The sequence below is a fragment of the Sinohyriopsis cumingii genome, chromosome 18 (assembly GCF_028554795.1).
Source record: "Sinohyriopsis cumingii isolate HCF-2022 chromosome 18, ASM2855479v2, whole genome shotgun sequence".
NCBI classification, from domain to species: Eukaryota; Metazoa; Mollusca; class Bivalvia; order Unionida; family Unionidae; genus Sinohyriopsis; species Sinohyriopsis cumingii.
This window is the reverse complement of record NC_142978.1, coordinates 92,266,918-92,287,367: the sequence shown is the minus strand read 5'-3', so window position 1 is coordinate 92,287,367 and position 20,450 is coordinate 92,266,918. Positions and strand designations below refer to the sequence as shown.

Below are 20,450 nucleotides of genomic sequence, written 5' to 3'. Positions count from 1 at the left end.
TATTCTCTTGTTTATAGCATCATACAATGGATAAAATCATGCATCGTGGATACATTAGATATGAACTCGTTCTCGTTTTGTAATGCTCTATCAGTTATCACATTGTGTACTCTTTATGTTGGTCACATTCATGTCATATGTAAAGTCAAATACGATTGAAATATCCATCAATCTCATATATATTGTTTAATGTCTCTTGAAGAATATTTGCAAACATCGAGACAAAGTGGACGAAGTAGAAACATGATTAAAAACGTTGGGCTCGTCCGGGATTTGAACCCGGGACCTCTCGCATCCTAAGCGAGAATCATACCCCTAGACCAACGAGCCGTGTCGAAAAAGAGTATGTGAAATTTAATGATGTAAGTTGTATAGTATAATGCAGCATATCTCCATCTTTTTATCATTGATGTATACCTGCACCAAGTTACTTTCATGTTTTATGATACAGCGTTGCAAAATCCATAAATGACGTTGGGTAATGACGACTGACAAGATAACGCTTGTGAAATGTGCTAAAACTGAACTTATCAGTGACGATCAGATGTATGATAAAGGACATTTTGTAATAGTACTTAAAGATTAAATTGCATCAAAATACTGAAACAGACTTTTGAAACATTGATAAACAGAATATATAAATCAAATGATAAATCTTTACATATTCAATGCATTACATGTATACTATATTTCACGATGAGCAGAATTATGTCACGCATTCTTTGTATTTTGTTTCCATCCTTCGGCTTACAGCAACAAATAGTCTTTGCAATTTAATGCGAAGTGATATTTAGTTATGGTGGATACTGGTCAATGATACATTACTTCAATGTTATGAATTTTTCAGGCATATCGCTACGATGTCTGAAAACCGTTATTCGATAACAACAAAATCTACTACAACTTATTTAGCGCCATAAGAGAAACAGAAAGATCTGCATCCAATTGTTTTTGTGTGTTCCAGATTGTTGAAATTTCTGTTAAGTTTTGGGAACACTCATTGAAGAATATAGGTGTTTCAACGACTATGTAGTAATTGGTGTTGAAAGGCAATATTACTCGACTGATTAATGTGATATATTATCTCATCGAAACAATGTAACAAATTGTTCAATTTCTACTTTCTTTGATATTATTTAATCTGAATATCATCATTTAGATATGACGTTATTAGATGAAAGATACAAGTAGTATATGGGGTCACCCTAGCGTGAAGTGGACTTACCATGCAAAAACAGTCGATTCACTCTGGCGTCAAGGGGAATTTAACATGGGAAATTTTAACATGGATGGAACTGTAGAGCGTCAAGGGGAATTGAACATGGAAATTGAACAGGACCGGTACTTTAACGTCAATGGGACTTTAACGTTAAAATATGGGGTTTGCACTTTGTCGTAAATGGAAATTGAACATGGGAATGTCACCTGGATGTCAATGGGAATTGAACTTTGGGTGACGTCATGAGGTTTATATGGTCAAAACATTTTATAGGGATTTTAATGTATTTATAAGAACAAAGGGTAGATAGAGACAAACATACAAATACACATTTAAACACACAGAAAAGACGACAGAAATGTTCTAAAACAAACCTCACAGAGAGAATAATGGCTCAAAAAAGAAAAGTCTATTGTATGGGTTCAAAACATTTATTCAAGTATAAACATGGGCTCTCTGGCCTGTGCTTTGGTCTAAGCACTATCCATTTAATACATAAACATTTCTACATCAAACAAACCTATTTACTAGTTATTTAGTTCTTGGCTCTAGTAAACCTGTTTACATTTAATGTTCATTTATAAGACAAAGCTAACACAAAACAAGTAACATGCAATCAAATAGGACAAAGTTCATGTTTCTCTCTCTCTATTCGTCTCACACGTTGTTAAAAATCTGGTCAGCTAGCACTTGTGTCCCAGCGTAGATATTTCCCATCACTTAATCCGTTTCATTTATAAATCGGCTGTTATATCCATCGTGCTAGGTACACTTATCAGTAAGCAGATCAAGTGCAGTCATCGTCTTCTTCCCATGGAGGTACAATGTATACCATATGAATGGTTACTTTTCCTTCGTTGATGTCAAATTTTCCTCTCATCGACTGCACGTCTTCAATAGCCCTAAAAAGTTTGGACGAAGTTATTTCTGCAGGTGTGCTAAATCCAAGACATACAGGTGAGTTCAAACTGTCGCGATATATAGATAGGCTCAAACGACCTCGATCTTTGACTTGGCAATGACATTTGAGTTCCTCTAACAGTGAGTCAAGTAGGTCCGTAATGAAACCTGCTACTTCCTCGGCTGAAATGTCAGACGCGAAGTCTCTAAATTTCACCGTGTAGGTGTAAGTTGTCGTTCTAAATTTTCTTGAGGTCGCTGTCTGAGTCATTTGGATGCTAAAATACTCCTGTAGGTCTACTGAATCCTTTCCCTTCTTGGACGCACTTTGCTGTGACGGTATGGTAGTGAAAGAGGTCAGTGATGTTTGTTCCTTCTCTTTTTTCATCTGCGTAGAGTGATTCATCTTTCTCGTTGCTTGTCCTCGCAATGAAATGTCGTTCTTGGAAGTCGTCCCTTTTTATACTGGGTGATATCAGTATGTCCATAAGGTAAAGTTTTGTGGTCTGGAAGTTTCACTAGCTGCACGTAGTTTGTCATGGCGTTAGTACATACATAACTAAGATGTGTTACTGCATTGGTGATGTGATAGTGAGGCAAAGAATCACACCCGAGTTTCTCGTTGGACTTGAGTCTTACGCTCTATACTTGCTGTTTGAAGGGATTCATTTTTTCTCAATTGGTCTTAGTAGTGACAATGAACTGTTGGTCTTGGACGTTGTCCTTTTTTATATGCTGACCAATATTGATGTGACCGTACGGCAAAGTAAAGTGGTTGGGAAGTCGCACTCGCTTCTGGTACACGATTTGATAGACTTTTTCCAAGGGTCGACTGACGATGTGGTGAGTGGGTAAACGTACAATCTTGTTCGGCTGGTAGGTGGTCACTTTAAAGTTTGCATCCTCTCCAGACTGCAATGCTTCTTTCAATACGCCAAAGTTGACCACACGACTGGTACGATAATTCAGAGTCAATCCTTTCACTTTACACTCTGTGTGCACTTCTCCTTGTGGGTCCCGGTATTCGTAGCCGTAATTTTTAGGACCGCCACTCGCGAAACTTAGAATCTTGTCGTCAGGATGTTCGTCTGTCCAGGCTCCTAAACGGTCTCCTTCGATGTTAGGGTGTTGCTGACCCGGTCGATCGATGTAGATGCAACTGTCCGTGTCAAAGTACAGGACGCGATCCCCTAACAGTTCTAAAGCTTCGTACAATTTTAAGCGAGCATGAGCTGTCACGTAAGCCGCAATGATGACGTTTCCAAAAGGGTCGTCTTGTACAAAGTCCAGATCTTCTTCGTAATTGACCAAGATTAAATTCTCTCGAACGACGTCCACGTGTTTCATGTATTTGGTTTTGTCGTGAATCATCTGGAAGTAGCGGGAAGGTTCTGTCAAATATTCCGTCTTGGGTAAACACGGTCGTTGTGCCATTTTACCCCACAAGCAATTTAAGATCACTTTGGCAAACGATCGCCTGCCTTCGTTTTTCTCGATGTGGTCTAAAGTGATGCCTTCTTGTTCCCGGTATTTCTCTTTGATTTTTATTTGGTCTTCGGGAGTGTGACACCAGGAAGGATAGCCGCTGGCTTCTTGCTTCAGTTTAAAAAAGGCATCCACGTAGTCTGCGAAAATGCCTTTCTGAGTAGGGTTACCCTTGTGGTATTGTTGTGTCTTGGGAAAGTGGCAAATTTCGTACACTTCTAACAGTTGGTATCCAATGTCCATAGCTTTGAACAATTCTACGCTGACCCAGGTTCCCGTCAAGTCCCGTTCTTCCTGGGTGTGCTGACAAGGCTGATCTTGGTTGCACGTTTCGGCACAAGTACGGCACAAGGGAAACATCAGTTTGCCTTGACAATGGTGAGGTAAGACGGGATGGTATAGGTTCGTGGGAGGCAAAACTTTGCACTTGATCAAGCCTTCGTATTGTCGAATGTTGACCAGGTCGATGTGTTCCGTCAGCAATCGCAGGTGCCCTGTAGGAAAGTGACAATATTTGCACACATAGGGATACAGCGAACACACATCCAAGTATTTGATTTCTTCTCCTTTCCCTTCGTCGGCTTGGTACAGCAAACAGGTGGCATTGGTCCTTCCTCCGTACAAACTATCCCTCGGGTTCAGGGGCTCCATCAGCTTGTAACTTTCCACGACACGTTTAAACTCGGGATCGATTTTCAAACGGTGATCGTATTCGTGTTCCCACATTTCCACCACTTGGTATCCTTGCTGTTCTAACTTCAAGCGTCGCTGACAAGTGTCTTGGTACAGGTCTTCCATGGTCCGTTGTAAAAACTGATTTTTAGTGTCACGGTCAGGGTAGCAGACGGGACATCCGTGAAATAAGCAACCGTTAAACTCATACACGATCTTGGGGTTTTTTAAGTCCCAGCCATCGACCGAATACGTTCCGATGGTCCTTTCGCCTCCTCCGTTGCAGGCATGCTGAATCCATTTGCCTTCCTTGTTGCACAAGTAATGTAACCAGCGTAGGGCTTTGACCGAGTATTGACGCTTGACATAGTTGGTCGTTTGAGGACTGATGGCAGCCACGGTCTTTTGAGGCATGAATCGTTGGCGGTACACTAAGGAACACGCTTTGGCAATGGTGCAAGCTTCTTTCAAAGGATCGACCCCTCCGTGTTCCATGAACAGTTCTCGAAATTTTCCACAGCAACGTCGTAAAATGTCCACGTCGGAACGACACTACTTTAACATTTCTTCCTGAAAGTCGAAGGGGTCAGAGGCATGAGCCTGGTACCAAGCGTAGAAATCTTCTCGTTGTTCGGTACGCATGTTGTCGGGGTCGTAATAGTGAGCCTCAGGCAAATGGGGTAGAACGGCATGTTGATTGGCTTCCGTATTGAAAAAGTGTGGAAAGTACCCTTTAGCCATTTCTGTCATTCCAAACGTTTTAGGCATTCGACTCAAAGGCATGGCCAAGTAACTCATCGAATCTTTAAACTGCACTTGTCCCACTTGCATGAAAATGATTTTGGCTCCGTTCAAAGTCACTTTAGGACGTTCGGTGCCATGTTCCGTATAGTACCTCAAAAGAAACTGTCCATCGTATCCGGAGAAATTGTGAGCCATCACTGTGGCATGGCGATGACAATCTCGGTAACGTTCGATGTCCTCTTTGCTCCACGTCTTGTCGATGGGGTCTAAGACCCATTTGGCAAAATCGTCTAGCGTCTTTGGTCCTCGAAAGATTTTTTCACACCCTCCAGGAATTTTGCTGCAGTGAGGGCAATAACTGAAGATAGGTTCTTGAATACACTTCTCGCACGCTCGATGAGCCACGCAGAAATTAGGAATGTGAATGCCAGTCTCTTGCATGCATTCGAAATCGAAAAAGATGAAATTGCCTTTCTTCTTGTGACCGTCCTCTTTCTCTGGTGGGGGTTGGTATTTTTGCACGTAACATTGGTGTTCCAAGTCCACGATGTGGTGACAAATGTGACATTTTTTCTTTCCTGAACATACGTGTGCCTTGACACTATTGGTACGTATGCCTTGTCCACACGCGGGGCACAATCTCAGCAGTTGACAAGCGCATTTCTTCTGTGAACCTTGCGTCTTCAAATGTTGTTGGTAACAGGTAGGGCTGACAAACGTGCGCAGACAAGTTGAACAAGGCACTGGTTCTTCGCTCAGACAGGGTTGAGAGGCCAAACATCCTGAGCATTTCCATCCACAATGTTTGTGTTGCTCTCGATTATTATAACCATAGTCACATTTCTCACAATGATAACTGTATCCCAGGAATCCGGTGATACTGGTAATGGTATCGAAATGTTCATCGTGATAATAGACATGAATGTATTTTCCGTCCTTAAAATGTTGGCCTCGAAACAACAGAGGCCCGCGCATTTCTTGAGGGTGCACTTTCAAGGTGTAGCGTGGAGCTAGGGCATCTTGCAATTTTTGCATCTCAGGAATGCCACAGGGTGTGTCTTTGGACAGTCCGGCTTGTTGTAACAGGAGTTCTGCTTCATTTCGTTGTTTGGCTCGATCGGATCGTTGAATAGTTTTCCAGGTTCTTTTCCATTCTACCGTGTCGTTCTTGTTGGCATAGGTTCGTCCCACCACGATGGCACGGGCTAAACACATCTGGTCTTGAGGGTTGTTAATTCGGACGAGACTTGTTTTGGTGTTGCGAAGGTCGTCCACCAATAACATCTTTTTGCGTCCAGTCCCTTGAGGAGGAGAGACGTGGGCCATTTTCAGTGTGGCTTTACCATCGGTGATGTCAAACTGGTCATTAGATTGTTGTACGTGTTGAATCTTGTCCATGATTTTGGAAGGGGTTAGTTCTGCGGGTCTGCTAAACTCGATCCAAACAGGGGATTTCAAACCGTCGTGGTCTATGGATAGTGTCAAGCGATCGTCTTCTTTGGGTTGACATTGCCGCTTGAGTGCGGTGAGCAAAGAATCCCACATCTCGGTGATAAACCCTTCTGCTTTCTCCAAGGGTACGTCGGCCTTGAAATCTTTAAACTTCACCTTGTAGGTGTAAGCCGTGGTTCTAAATTTTCTAGAGGAGCGCTTTTCCGTCTCTCGAATGGAATAGTATTTTTCAGGGTTGACTAAGGGTGACGAACTTGGTTTAGAGGTTTCAAATTCTGGTTCACTCATGTCCTCTTCAAAATCACTGGCATGAATTTGTGCCAAGATTTCAGCTCTGGTACGAGGCGATAGATCACGTTTCTGCCTCTTACTTTCTTCTTCTCTCTTCTCGAATGAACTGGATCGTTTCATCTTGAGTGCAAAACGTCAAATGACTCAAGTGTAAACACCATAAACTAATTTATAGTCATGGCAGACCAGCGTATATAAAAGGGTGTGTGTCTTGTCCTTTCACTATTCATTTCACTCTCAAGCCGAGCACAACGATGGAAGAGACTAACCAAATCGAACGTTTCGTAAGAGCTTTGCGAGGGGTCATTAGAAAATTCTCTTCAGTCCAGCCGACGGACTATTCTCCTTCCTTTCGAGATAAAAGTCAGGATACTTGCTATATCTGTCAGAAGAAAGGGCATTGGTCTTCAGAGTGTCCAGACCGTCAAAAAGAAAAAAAACAGGGGCTAAAAAAGACAAAAGTCAAGATACCTGTTATTATTGTAAAGAAAAAGGACATTGGTCTCCAGATTGCCCAAAAAAGAAACAAGAGGAGTCAGAAGAAAAGAAGGATTCTTCAGAAGAAGAGAGGGATTCTTCAGAGGAAGAAGAGAGGGATTCTTCAGAGGAAGAAGAGGAAGAAAGAAGACAATTCTATTAACAAGAGGCAAAGAAACAGGAGAAGAAAAGAAGAAGGGAAGAAAATGAGGAAAAAACGGTGAAGAAATTCAAAAAACAGAGAGACTAAACAAGGAGAAAGAAGAAGTCAATGAACTTTTTATTAAAGTGTTGTGTTGTGAATTGTGAATTGGATTGTAAAAAAATGGAGAAAAGAATAAATTAATGATATAAGGTAAGTGTCTTTGAGTTTTGATTTTAAAATAAGAAGCTACACTCACGCACTCATACACAGACACGTACTATAAGGGTAAAATGGGTGGGGTTCATTTTTGAGTTATTGGCAATTGAAATTGTATTTCTTTTCGAGAAATGTGGGTGGCCCTGAAAAGGGCCTTTTTTTGGTGTAGGGGTGAGTTTAAGCAATCAACTTTAACTGCCTTAAGCCTTTGCCACGGCCAAGGCCTACTTCTGAACTGCGTAATGTTGATGATGATGATGATTGGGTTGAAATCACTAAGGGTGGTACGGCAGGCTTAGTCACAGGGTTGACGTGTTTAGCTCGGGAAGGTCGTATTCTCTTCGGTCGTGATAAAGAAGTCTGATACATTTGTTTCAGACTTCTTAACTCCGCTAAAATGTCCAACAGTACCGTGACCGTTTGATTTTCACCCTCTTGTTTCTTTGCTGCTACTTCTTCTTGCTGTTGTTGCTGTTGTTTTTTTCTTACCTCTTCTTCTTCTTGCTGCTGCTGCTGCTGTAGGAGAAAAGCTTGTTCCGCTTCCTTTTGTCGTTGTATAAATTTCTCCAATTCTTCTTTCTGTCTCTGTCTAAAATTCTCCACTTGCGGTAATGAAGAAGGTAACGAAGGTTCCGGAACAAATTCTTGCGAGGTAAGAAAATCCACAAAATCCCAATGTACCTCTTCTGAAAGTAAGTCCGGGTTCCCTTGGGCAGTCTCCCCTGCTGGTGTACCGCAATGGATCGTTTTCTGAGTTTCCGTCATGTTGAATCACTATCGCATAGATTGACTGCACACAAGCGCTAGCGAATCTATATAGACTACGTGACGTCACAAACTGCTCTCTTCCGATTGGATGCGAGCTGACTGAATTTTGTAACGCGTGTTCGGATTGGTGAATGAACTCAATCCGTTTCAATCCTACCTCTGCCTATAAATAAGCGCAGTTCACTTCATTGATTCACCTGTTCTCGTCGCTTCAAGATGTGGACCACAGTTGAGTCATCCACCCGTGTGTCTTCCATGATGTTTCGGACAGACTTGCTCATGTATGTCCGATCCAAGTGGACCGTTGTCCACAGGACAAACACAAGTCTGTGGATACGTAGGATCTACGTTGAAAGACAAGGATGCCTGAAAAGAGTGCTGATTTACGGACCAACAGTGAGACGCAGCCTAAGAACAAGAAGAAGACCAATGCGGTGCCCTTTATGTTAATGAATACATTAATATAAACCCAAAGGCCCTTTTCAGGGCCAGCCATATTTCTCGAAAAGAGATAGCCTTTCAATTCCCTACCCCTTTTTTTAAATTTAAATTTAAATTTAAATTTAAAAAAAACTTTAAAAAAAAAAAAAAAAATCCCATGTTCAATTCCCCTTGTCCCTAGACAAGCCCAAACTCAATTCCCCATGTTAATTTCCCTTGTCCCTAGACACACCCAAACTCTATGTTAAATTCCCCTTGTCGCTAGATTTGCCCACGATTTTTCTCCATGTTAAATTTCCATTGTCGCTAGAGTTGCCCAAGCAGCAGAGGGGGCGAATCGGACATTTTGTCCAATCGTTATTTGGCTTAATTAATACTTTCTGCAACTCAACGATCTAGTGTCGTCAGCGCCTGGTAAAAAAAAAACGACGACGTCGTTGGGGGATCGTCCAATCGTCATTTGGTTTAATTAACACCTTCTGCGCGTCGATCCCCAGCGTCGTCAGCGTCCGGTAAGCACATCGACGACCGCGTCGATGTCGTCGCCCCCTCTGCTGCTAAGTGGTTATTTACAATGATCTTACAAACAGAGTGATCACTAACTCCTCCTCTTGTAGATCAATTAGGTTATTTGACTGATCGGTAAGTCTAAAATTAATTCTCGTTAAAAACCGATCATGGCATCGCATATAGACCGGATTAATCGGACTCTCAACGATTAAAAATCCCGGAGGGGCTGTTGGTGAAAATGAATAAAGGATATACCCCTGTTGAGCTTGATTTGATTGCTTGGTATCCACCTGGTAACTCCCTTCGATAGCATCACACACTAGATTAATCGCTATCACCAATGCAATATTTACGTTGTATGGAGCAATATGCCTACCACCATCTCCGTTATCGTGTTTGAGGATATAAGTTGATGGACCGAGAAAATCATTAAGAGACTTTCTTAGTTCTGGCGCGTTGTATCCTGGAAACTTGAAATCGGGTAAATCGGCTTCTGTGATATTATACTCGGTTAGGAATTTTTGTTTATCATTATCGCTTCTATCGGATATCATTTTAACTAATCGTTCATTGATATATTCCATGTCTGATATAAGTTGATTTAACACCTCAACGTGTTTTCGTGCTTTTGTCTCCCGTAGCTGTTCTAGTTGTGATTGGTAAATACGATTAATCTCGCTAAAAATATCAGTGATATCATTTAAATTAACTGTTAATGTGACGACCGATTCAGGGGTTTTGTCATGATGAAACTCCCACTTCATGGCATTTCCTTCTTGAAATATAAACCAACTGGGTAATAACGTGCTTTTTATAATAAATAATTTATCTCGATAACTGGTAATAATTTCATGATACGATTTCTCATTCGTGTGCAAGTCCGCGGGGTTTTCCTTAGGCCATCCTAGTATGGTTCTTATTGAACTGTTATAAATATCAACCATATACCCCGGTGTGCTTATTTCAATCGTCGACGATAACGTCGGTTCATGAACCGTAATAGCGATTTTTGATTCTTTTCCTGTGATCGATTTTATCCTGCGTTGAAATTCTTTATTGATTTGTTCTATTTGGTATGACCCAGTTGGTATTGTAACCTCATTCCAGTCTGGGGTCCCATCGGGTTTATTTGTCCATGCAAAAACCAGCGAGTTATTAGGTTGTTGTCCGTTAAATGCGTTCGCTCGGATATTAGGCCAACTGTGATATACTCGCAATTTTGCCAGTGCTATTTCCTTTACTGGAACCGGCGATGGGAAGTTCACACTGAATTCGGGTTTCGTTGACGTTATTGATATCATATTTGTTTGTACCGGAGTGGTGTTCTCCGCGATCCGCTGAAGTAATTGAAACCCTTCGGGGTTCAGCGACATTATTATTATTTGTTGTCTTTAGTGTCTAATTTCAACAACCAGGTGGTTCCGGCTTCCAGTTGAAAATCCTCGATTTTTGACATCGCGGAGCTATACAACTGGACCATCGTGGAGAATTCAACATCGGATACGAACAAATTATCAATTGACAACGAGATCAACCCGGATAATTTCGAGTACGCGTCGGATACTATTTGATGTTTTACTGTATACTCGTTGAGTTTTTTCTGAAAACACGATGATATCTTCCTAGTGATTGCGTTGGCGACTCCAGCAATTGTTGTCATCGAGGAGACGGCGATTGGAACAGCGATCGGGGCTATCGTGGTCACCGTGGATAAAACGACGCCGGTACCGGCCACTATACCCGACACCGAGTACACGACCGCGTCGATGGCGGTTATTTTTCTGCGGTATTTTTTTATTTTTGCACGGTATTGTTCGGAAAGCGTTTTCAAGTTCGCGGAAAATTCTTTTGCGGTATCGAATCGATATTGATGTGACGTCGGTGATACCTCTGATTCAATTTCCTTGGTGGTCATTTTTATTTTAAAAGAGCTAGTGTTTTTAATTACTTAGATTCGCTACAAATTCCACATACCATGTGATGTTTGCCCCGGCTAGATTTCTATCAACGGCATAAATTGTAAACAGTTCAGTTGCGTTCTTGTCTATAATTGTTGATATTGTATTGTTAAACCCGGATGAACTCGACGATAATATATTAAACTGCATCATTGAAACCAGTGTCAGTCGATAAATACCCTTAACAGTTGCGGTGATATTTACTGTATTCTGTGTAGGAGTCCAATCGAATGATCCATGCCGAATTGTGTATACTGTGTTGATGATGTTCTCATGAGGGGTTTTTATTTTTTCGAGTTGCTCTGCTACTCTCGGTAGCCCGTCTTTAATCGCTTCAACATCAGTTCTGATTATTCCTACTTCCCGCCAATGCGCGTCTATATTATTCTTGTTCGCTGCAACATTAGTTTTGATTGTTTCTATTTCCCGTGTATTCTCGGTTATACTTTTTTTGTTCGCTGCAACATCAAGTTTGATTGTTTCTATTTCATATGTATGCACGTCTATGCCTTTTTTGTTCGCTGCAACATCAGTTTTAATTAATCCTATTCCCCGCCAATACGCGTCTACATTTTTTTTGTTCGCTTCAATATCAGTTTTGATTGTTCCTATTTCCTGTGTATGCGCGTCCGCACTCTTTTTGTTCGCTTCAATATCAGTTTTGATTATTCCTATTTCCTGTGTATGCGCGTCCATATTATTTATGATCGTCGTAACATCAGTTTTGATTGTTTCTATTTTCCGTCCATGCGAGTCTACATTATTTATGATCGTTGCAACATTAGCGCCGATTATTTCTATTTCCCGTTCATGCGCGTCTACACTCCTTTTGTTTGTTGCAACATCAGTTTTGATTGTTTTTATTTCCTGTCCATACGCAGTGATATCATTCATAGTTATTGTAATCTCATCCGGCTTGGTATTTTTTTTACCAAAGAATTTATCAAAGTTGTCATCGATCCTGTTAACATTTTTTCGCAACGGGGGTAAATTGGCCGACATCGCCGTAAGTTCCGAAATAGCATTTTTTATTATTACAAGATTTGGTTCGTCTGCCGTCGGGGGTCCCCGAAAAAAACTATCGACAATGTGTCGCACATCGTCGAAATGCGTTAGCGTCAACACGATCCGTTCTTCATATAATTTAATTTCACTACGTAAACCCTTTAACGAATTTGACATGGTTATATAATTGTCGCCAAGTGTACTTATTTTTCCATTTATCGTCAAGATGGATTCACCCGGTTTGAGTCGTCCGTCGCTGGTATACAGCGCGATAGTGTCCTCGGCGGTATCACGCTGTCGTATTAAAACGTCATCCAGCGACACATTACTGGATTTCAATTTACCCTGGCGGTCTTGAAATACAACTATTTCATCTGGGTCAACACTGGTTAAGTTCAACGTATCAGCGATTTCATCCTCAATTAGTTTTTTATGTCATCGGTGGCGGGCGTTTCCGTGGGCTTTTTCAGCGCCGAAACCGGTCGTCCCCAGATATCAATCATTATTATTGTAAATGTTATTCTCTAAAATCCGTTGAGCTTCTACGACCCCACTAGTGTATTCGTTTACAACCACATGAGGTGGTTTTCGCGATGATGAAATCGCCGCAAGTACGTTTAATACCTCGCGGCCACATATCGGTGGGTCACTTAATCGTTGTGTTGGCAGCGTGGAATAAAAAACCCGGGCTGAACACGCCCGGACATACCGCATGAACTCTTTCGGCGGGGCTAACCCGTATGAATCAAAATAGACGATCGCACGCGGATCAATCGCGTACGCAACCCAATGAGTTCCCGCTCCGGAGGATCCATCGAGGTTAATTATACCGGTTTCAATATTCCTTGGTGCCGCCGGTAATTGGTTCCTCATAAAAACACCTCTGAAGTTTTTTATCCCTAGCGCGTTTGCGGCGTCTATTAAATCAAAATTAGACATTGGAGTCATTAAACGGTTCCCGGTAGTCTTAGACCCTTCCCCGAGTACCATGAATACGGGGTTCCCGGTAGTCTTAGACCCTTTCCGGCCACGGGTCGTTTTTTTTTGTAGCCTTTCCCGGTTGCCTTCTTCAATGCCATTCCCGCCGCGGTACCAACGGCTCCTAACGCCGCCGCCTTAGCCACTGCTGGTGCGGCCGCGGCAATCAATGCCGGAATCGCAGCTAACAGCGGAAATATCCCACCGGTCTTTTCCATGTTTTTAATTGCTGCGGCCGAGAAATCTATTTGAACACCCTTTTTATTCTTCATCGCATCATTGAAATGTTTTATTTGACGCGCCGTCAACGATATCTTATGATTACCACCCGCCATCTGCGACGGCTTCAGCGTTATTGTGGTCCCGCATTGTTTAGCCGACTTTGATCGTAATTTCTTGACTTGACCATCAGTCAACTCTACACTGACGACACTATACGACATTTTATTGTAAACGCGTTTGTGTTTTCAATTACATGTTTTCCACTGGCGCATCAACGATTCTCATTCGTCCACCAACACCTTCTAGCAGCATTGATTTATCGCTGAGAATGACAGCAACCGCTCTATAATTAACACTACCCGGGGCTATATGAGCTCGGAAGTGTATATCAACGACGGATTGTCTCGTTAAATCAAGATGTTCCAGCGAAAAATAATAAATCGGATACAGGTTTTTAAAATCAAGTTGTGATATTTGCAAACCAGTGTCGACGTTTTGATCACGACCCATATACGACAGCAATCGATGGTACACACGTGCGATATGGTTGTCGCCGTAATTAAGCTGTATATCCTCGGATGGTTCCTGTTGTCCGTTTATTCTCAGCGAAACATCCCTGACTCCTAATTGATCAAATATCATATGGCTGCGTTCTTGACTACCCAATCGTTCCCTATTCTGTAGCGCTATGAATATATGACGCGGGGCTGAAACACCCTGTTTTGATGCCAGGTGCCATGTAAACGTATCGGCGACGTTATCCTCTTTAGCATCAGTTGTTACCGCTAGCCAACTCAACAGCGATTTCCCTCCCTGTTCCATAAATGCTAACAATCGTGCTTCCGTGGTAACTGATGGAGTCAGCACCGGCATCCACAATGCCATTTTAGTTAAAATGACTTTACCGGCAGCGACGCCAGCAGCACGCCATATTGCATTGTTATCATCGCCCCTTCGCGTCAGCGCGATTGTATGCTTAGCCCCATAGACAACTTTTCTGACATTTCTGCAGAATCCAAATATGTGATGGAGTGGAATCGCGCATGAAAACTGTCGGCGTGGTCCTTGCAACATTCCTACTCGTGCTGCGAATCCTAGATTGTAATCATTGTTGGTGCTTTTTATAATATTGAAATTAGCGCCTGGTCTTGCTCTGCGGTCTGGATTGGCTGCTTCAGCCTGTGGGTCAACTGCGGTATCTCTTTCCGCCAGCACGTTGATGTACTGAATATGGTCAGCGTTATTGGTGGTGTCCTTCGCAAACATCATAGATGGGCCCGCCGATCTTGTATAATCATCCGAGTATCTCGCCAACCCAATTATCGTCGTTGCAACATCAACCTCGCGTTCTATTGATTCAATTTCTCGCCCGTCAATAAGATATCTAGCGCTCTCAAATAACGCCATGATACCGTTGTTGACGAAGCCAACTCGAACACGATGGTCATCTGCGTATGGTGCATTATCGGCGGCATTTGTCACGAGTTCTCCCTCAATTTCGATAAACGCTTCACACGGCAAAAAATATTTACTGGTATCTTGGACTTGAAGTTCAATTCGCGATCGTAGGTCAGGTTGCGCTGCATAATAAGAATAATATTGATAATCACGGACAGAATCATCCCTGCGCACTGGGGCGTCCATATCAAACGCGGGGTCAGCGGTTCGCGCAAACATTTTATTATTATTCATGTCGGTGTTTTCAATTGAAATCCATCAACGTCGTTTTCGTCGTAGACCACTCCCCGCTATCGCGTTCATGAGCGCGTTGGTTGCCGCATCGGCTGATGGCGAAGTCGCCAACGACCCTAGTTTTTCTTCCACGGCGTTATTTATTACTTTACTGACATTCGCAGGCATCACTGTCGTTGATGGCATCTGTTTTTTTCTTGAAAATCCCCTAGATTTCACCAACGACATTAGTTTGTCCCGCGCGGCTGAAAGCGCCTTTCCGGCAACATCTCCAATGGCACTAATACCCTTATCACGAATAACATCAATAGCCTTCATTCCTAATTGTTTGGCTAACGGCGCTACTTTTGGAGCCATTCTTGTAAATAACCCCACAATGGTGCTACCGAGACCATCTCCATAGTACGCGCGGTAAACAGGCAATCGCGAGTTTACCACGTAGACGAGTACTGGTTTATCGTGGTTGTAGTGTATGATCATCCTTATTATAAAAACACCAGTTTTCCAATTAGTGATTGTGATCACCAGTGATTGTGATCACCAGTGATTGTGATCACCAGTGATTGATTACCCCCCCCCCCCCACCGCCGTGTGGAAAACCGGAATAAATTTTATCAAAATTTCCTTGGGTTTTTGCCCTCGATAAAAATCTGGTTTTTTTCTGGTTTTTTCTTGATTTTTAGTCATTTTTGGTCGTTTTTTGTTGCCTATAGTCGTTTTTTTCTCGATTTTTCAGAAAAACATCGATTTTCTCTAAATGATTTCCTTGGGTTTTTGCCCTCAAAAAATGGCCAAAAACAGTCAAAAAATGGCCAAAAACAGTCAAAAAATGGCCAAAAACAGTCAAAAAACGGTCAAAAATTAACAAAAACGATAATTTTATAATTTTATAATTTTATAATTTTTTTAATCATCCACTAACTCGTCTATGAGCGTTCGATATGCATTAATGTCCATGATACCGCCTGCAAATAACCGCTTGCAAATATCAGCGGCCTCATTGATTATTTCCGGAGAGTTATTTCCGGCTCGTTTTCCTCCGATTAGTACCTCTAGCCGTGATATATCGCTGAGAACACTACCAGGACAGGTAACGCCGTAGGATTCTTTACCAACAGAGTATCCTTTTCCTTTTTTTGGTGTTCTACTCTTAACTTTCTCGAGGAATTTATCGTAATCGGGATCACCACGATGTGGTAATGCATCTTTATGTTTACTCGCTAAATACACTATTCTTGCCCAGTTCTCCGTCGAGGTTATTTTTTTCTTGTAACCTTCATTGATATACTCATCTCGAATGCTTTTAGTTGATGTTGTAGCAACAAAATTAACTAATTCTTCATCGTCGTCGATGTCTCTAATTTGATCTATTGCGGACTTTTTAAGAACATTACGGGGTATATTCCCCTCTTTCTTTTTTTCTTCCGGTGTTTCTTTTTCTGGTATTTCTTCCGGTATTTCTTCTTCTGGTTCTTTCGCAGTAGCACCTAGTTCTTCTTCATCGGCCATTGTAACATAGGGTTCTTGTGGTTCGGTTATAGCGAGTGGTGGTGGCCTCCGTGTTGTAGCAGCCGCTATTTTTGCAGGGAGTGTTTCTAAAGACCTTTTTGTTTGTTTTGTCTCTGCCGCTATCTTTTCAAGCGCATCGAGGACGGGCACAGTTGCCGCCGTAACATCTTTGGTCGCTTTAGTTACCGGGGCAAAGAGTTGTTCGCTTCCAACAGTAAAATCGGTTTGTAGTTGCTGCCGCGTTTGAAGTTGTTCTCGGACCCTGTCTCGTAACGGTATGAACTTTTTAAGCGCTGCTAGCCGCTCTCTGGCTAGCCGAGTAGTAAGTGATTCGCCTACCATTATTGCAATTGCGAAGCAATTTCTAATTTCCCGCCCAGTGTGTCATCGGAGGCTCCGTCTATAATCCTTCTAATGTTTTTGATCTTACTAGAAATCTCCCGGCGTAGTTCATAAACACGTCCGAGTTTTTTTCGTATTATTTCAACGGCAGTGAATAGTCCAATGAATGCATTTGCGTCATTGTGGTACAAGTTTTCATTGATCGTATGTTGTAATCGTTTTATAAAAAAGTACTCGCGGGCCAGGGTAAAACGCCCCCGTTTTGATTGTTCGTTAATAATCTCATAATCGGATAATATTTTTTCACTGTCGAGACCATCAGATAATTCAATTCCTTGATTTTTTAATTTTGAAATCTCGGCTAATATATTATTGATGTCTTCGATATTCATTATTCTTATAAAACATCTTGTTTTTAAATATAAAAAAAATGAAACCCCCGTGTATCAATTCCGAGGTGTTCATACTTTGTTTTCTTCCGGAACAGACAATAACGTTTCACACTGTCATGGTGGCCTTGTCACGGTGACTTCGTCACTCGCTAATTTCTGTTATATATGAAAATCGAATTCTATACCCGGTCTTTTTTGAGATCGCTGTTTGATATACTCGTTCTGCTACTTTTCGTATTGAGGCTCTACAAATGTCAAAGTATTTTCCTGCCGCATGCATGGAGTGAAATATTTTTTGCTCGTGAGTTGTTGTATCAAATGACTTTACGGGTTTTGCTTTCTTTGGGTATTTACCGGTTTGGCCTTTTTTATTGTTTTCACTCTGAGAGATGGCTTGCAAGTTTATAAGAGAATTATCAGTCTTATTATTATTAATATGATCAATCACAAGCCCATTCTCGATTAATCCGTTAAATGCTTCAAATACCACCCTGTGAACAAGATAAATTTTTCCCCCGGCACCAAACATCAAATACCCGTGATTATTTACGGTACCAACCGGCTTCTTCAGTTTGCGGTTTCTAACAATGCCGTCGCGAGATGCCTCGTAATTGACGAGCACAGGATGCGGCTGAAATTCTTGGTCCATTTGTATAATAATACTATTTGTCTAATTTATTATTTGGTTTAATTATAAATCTTTCAACATAGTCTTGGGGGGTTTTGATGACGAAGTCGGCGGTGGGGTCAATGACGGCGTTTTTAATTCGCTTGTCATAATAGCGTTTTAGTTCCCTGTATCGCTTTCCGCCACAATTAATACATAACTGTGATTTTCCTCTTACACCGACGTGGCAAACCAAGCACGGGAGGGGGCCAAGAGAACCATTACGAACGCTTTGTAAATGGTACCCGCAGAATTCACCTCTGCATGATTTATTGCACGGGGTTGTCGACCCAATCATCAACCATTTGCATTTATTCATTATACTATATTCTTTCATTTAAATACTTGTTTTAATTATATGGATGAGTTCGAGAGATTGGCAGCAATTAAGCCCCGGAAAAATATTAAGTTCAATCTCGATAGAGTCCTCAAGGACACACCAAAAGCGTTAATAAACGATAGAACCCTGTTGAATAAAATACGCGATTGTATCAATGAATTCAAGCGTGATGGTGCATCTCATAGTTGGTCAACATTTCGAATTGATGGCGTTGTTGATGCTACCATGAACGACAACCGCGCAGCAACGATAATATCACAACTTGACGGTAAAAGGTATTTCTTCAGAGTAAAATTCATTGTCCGGGTGGAATCAGGTGATTGGATCATACGTGATAAATTTGAACCAGTTCTCAGCGACATGAAAACAGTCATTGTTAGCAGCGACTCCAAGCCGGGGCTGTTAACCGGAATTGACAGACCATACTATGAACGAGCGTATCCTGAAACAGCAGTTGTTTATGGAATATACCCGTTAAATAAGAAACCTGATATCGGAAAACTGAAACCAATGAAACAGTCAACGGGGATAAATTGTGTAGCAGAACGAGTAATAGAGCATTTTACAAATGCGTGTCGAGGAAACAAATTGACTGATTTACGACGTAGCAAAATCAACCAGTGGGAACTAACCGTAAAAGAGCGTGGAGCAACCATCAGCGACATAGCGAGATTAGAAACGTCGCTGAGATTTCCAATAACCGTTACAACGATAACCGGTGAAGTATTATACGAATCGAAGTATAAATCGAAGGGAGCCCCAATCAAAATTATTGATCATAACGAACACGCATGGACGCCCGCGATCACAGTATTTCCACGGGATAGAACAGTAAAGTATATACCCGAAGAATTCCTGGGAGAACAATTCTCCAAGGACGGTTTTCTCGCGGAGAGGAAACTATTTGATGCTATTGCCTACTTGTGTAAAAACGACCCTGTATCAGTGTGGTTACTTCGCAGCGCTGAAAACGATGCGGATACCTTTGATCAGTTTGTAAGACCAAACGGCGAATTATATCGCACTGAAGCATTTCACAACAGGATGAAAAAACCGCCATAGAATTTGAGGAGCATGATGAACAACTGCTAACAAATTGTTTTACGATTCCATCGGTTGTAGCTCATGTTGCAGCAAGGAAAAATGCGTGGAGACCAACGCGCAAGGAATTTCTACCGGATGTACAATCCAGTTGTTTGGAATATTATCACGGTGGACTATGGAACACTGAATACAACCGCGACGCTATGATCTCGGTTGATATGGTTGCCTGTTATCCAGCGAGTTTTCTCGGGTATGGATCCGCCGCTGAGTATTTCAAACGATTTGGACACCCCAGACATGAAATGACTCGTGTTGCTATTAATGGACCACTGCCTGATTTTGATTTAACCGGATTCGCTCGCATAGTATCATTTGAGTTCGCGGCAGGACTTCATCGCTGTTGTTATATTTGGATCGGTAGACACATAGCTGAAAAGAAGTGGTTGCCAATAGCGCTGCTACGGTATATGATTGATTGTAGCATGCTAGTTTCGTTGATTGTCAGTGACGCAATTATATCATACCGGGCGCAGACTGAAGTCTGGTTACCAGAACCGGAGCGTCTAGATAGCATAATTGACGAGTCCAGAAAAAACATTGATGCCGACGAGGAATATATCATCGAATGGTCCAGGAGGATATTTAACCAACGAAACAGAGAGGCAAAAGATCTCGGTAGAAGAATAATTGGTAAGTTCACACAAGGTGGAAAAAACCACGACTACAAACGATATTGCTCACGGCTGATTATAGATGACGCAGAATATGATTTCGTAATCAAGGACGCAGTGGCAAAAAATAGATATGTGAACTGCAAAACAGCTTTCTTGTCCAATGGAACGAGGTTGGGTACAGTTGTTACCTACAGCGACGGAGACAGCCCGGCGTATCCACATTTGAGGGCGTCTATGCTGGGTTATGCCGCTATCAATTTATTCTCGATGATAAATAGATTCCCCGATACCGCGGTTAGAGTAGCCG

At 41.9% G+C, this 20,450-nt stretch overlaps 1 non-coding gene across 1 annotated transcript; it reads right to left on the bottom strand.

Annotated features, from left to right (window-relative positions):
• Positions 1-258: 258 nt before the first annotated feature.
• Positions 259-330, bottom strand: Trnap-agg (transfer RNA proline (anticodon AGG)). Its single transcript has one exon. It is a non-coding gene; the product is annotated as a tRNA-Pro (tRNA).
• Between the last annotated feature and the right edge of the window lie 20,120 nt (positions 331-20,450).